This window comes from Dendroctonus ponderosae, unplaced genomic scaffold, assembly GCF_020466585.1.
Source record: "Dendroctonus ponderosae isolate FM_Combo_2020 unplaced genomic scaffold, Dpon_F_20191213v2 Dpon_F_20191213_11, whole genome shotgun sequence".
Classification (NCBI taxonomy): Eukaryota; Metazoa; Arthropoda; class Insecta; order Coleoptera; family Curculionidae; genus Dendroctonus; species Dendroctonus ponderosae.
In genome coordinates, this window is record NW_026017213.1 from 2502702 (window position 1) to 2505261 (window position 2560).

The 2560-nt window shown below is 37.4% G+C and overlaps 1 protein-coding gene across 2 annotated transcripts in view; it reads right to left on the reverse strand.

The window, feature by feature from the left end:
• LOC109540778 (retinoic acid receptor RXR) overlaps positions 1 to 2560 on the reverse strand; it is a 35904-nt gene that overhangs the window by 21780 nt on the left and 11564 nt on the right. The window lies entirely within an intron of this gene.

Below are 2560 nucleotides of genomic sequence, written 5' to 3' on the forward strand. Positions count from 1 at the left end.
ACAACCTCGAAAGGCACACACAATTTTCAAAATCTGAAAAATGCCTGATGTTGACTGAAAATCGAAACGTTGTCCATTGATAAAAAGGACTTTGCTCCACAAAATGCATCCAAAATTGATTTTCTTTCTTTGCAAATTACACAGGAAGTAAATGCTAAACTCCGGCCTGCGCGAATCACCACGAAAACCAGACGTAATTTTGAGAAATTTTTGAAAATTTCCAGATGATGACTGAAAGTCTAAACTTTTTGCACTTGTAGAACTGGCTTTGCCTTACAAAGTACCTGCCAAAGCGAGTTTCTTCCTTCCTTAGTTCCTAAACGATTAAATGCCAAACTCTGCCCCGCAAAACAAACCTCTAAAGCCACAAACAAGTTTTTTTTAATCTCAAAAAATCCCTGATGTTGACTGAAAATCGAAACTTTGTCCATTGATAAAAAGGATTTTGTCCCACAAAATGCATCCACAATTGATTTTCTTCCTTCGCAAATTACACAGGAAGTAAATGCTAAACTCCGGCCTGCGTAAATCGCTACGAAAATCAGACGTAAATTTGAGAAATTTTTGAAAATTTCCTGATGATGACTGAGAGTCTAAACTTTTTACACTTGTAGAGCTGGCCTAGCCTTACAAAGTACTTGCCAAAGCAATTTTCTCCCTTCCTGAGTTCCTAAACGATTAAATGCCAAACTCTGCCCCACAAAACAAACCTCAAAAGCCACAAACAATTTTTTTTTTAATCTCAAAAAATTTTTGATGTTGACTGAAAATCGAAACGTTGTCCATTGATAAAAATGACTTTGCATGCATGCATCCAAAATTGATTTTTTTCATTCGCAAATTACACAGGAGGTAAATGCTAAACTCCGGCCTGCGTAAATCGCTACGAAAATCAGACCTAATTTTGAGAAATTTTTGAAAATTTTCTGATGACTGAAAATCTAAACTTTTTACACTTTTTCCTGAGTCCTAAACGATTAAATGCCAAACTGAAAATCGAAACGTTGTCGACGCAGATGTGCAAAATTTTCAAACTGCATTTCAAAGAAACTGAAGTAACTTAAGCGGGTTTATCACGACGGTTTCTGTCAGAATTCACTTTCTGTAAGTGCGCCATTTTGAAGTCAGCGCTCACTTCGACTTCAAATCAACAATCAATGCAATGAAAGACAGTCGGTTGATTGATTAAGTGGGAAACATATCGAACACTAATCGGTTTCGGGATATCTGGAATTTTGCTATTAAATGTGGATTGCGGAATTTATCTCTTTAAACTCAGCCGCTAAATTGGCCGGCACCCAGTCCTGATTTTAACCTATTGGATCGACGCTGGGGATTATTTAAAGAATCTACTTTATAATCAAGCTATCAATACTCCAGAAGAGTCTGGTTAGTCAGGCCATGAACCAGTTCGAAAATTCACATTTATACAGGGCGATAAAATTTTCAATCGGGGAATTAAGATGATCAAAAGTCGGACAATACAGGGTGTTGAAAAATTGCTGTAAAGAGAAAAAACTCGGTAAGTTTCTATAATGCTAGCGAGAAGAGGCCTACTTAAGTGGACTAATTCCCCTAAGTCTCCCAAATCCATTAAGTGCAATGTGATTTAGTGAGCTCCATAAATAGCGACATGTTCTATATCATTGGAATTGTCGATAACATCTGCACAATAAATAACCTGGCTAAAATGATTGATTGATCGATCAGATGGGTAAAAGGCAGATAAACTAGCTGCAGCCTCACAGCCATAACTAACTGAGAAAAACTTTAGAATTTACCCAAATAATATTAATAAACATTGATGATTTAATGAGTTGGAAAGTAATAAGTTCAAACGCGTGCTCGTTTTACAAATGAAAGCCATCGACCTCTGAAAGTTAATCTAGGTGTAAATATTAATCAAGCATGTTGGTCGGTTACTAGATAACAATTGTCAGATGTTAAGGAAATATCACGTAATCAATAATGAATAACATAAATTGGTTCATGGCAAAGTGGATTTTTCCTCATGGAAAATTGACACTGTGGTGAATTGACTATTGTCACTGCACAGCCCGACTTCTAGCTAGAGGTCGGGAAGGTTAATGATATATTTTAGACATTTTGAAACGTCCGGCAACGTTGGGTCTAACTCAGCTGAAGTGCATCGGCATTCGTCAGGCGTCATCATATGCCACATGCATCCTATTTTCGGATCTTTTGCGCATTTTGTCATGTCATTTCTTTTAACGGTTTACTGGGGCGCACTTTACTAGAGCATGTGTCAAACATGTTTTAAGACAAGTTCGCGCCGAATTCCCTGTGAAACTGGTCGGTTTCTCAACTGGAAAATGCATCCAATCTGTCCCAAGCTATTTGGCGGTGACGCCATATGGAAATGTTTTCCTGTCTTCTTCACTCATTGAAATTGACTGCTTCAATCAATAACCATGTACCTACAATGAATAATGGGAGAAAAGGTAAATTGTCATTGTCATGTCAGTCTAATGGGTAAATGTCATTATTTCCTATCGAAAACAGTGGCAAAACTACGTACTTTCCACCGGGGATCAGGAAA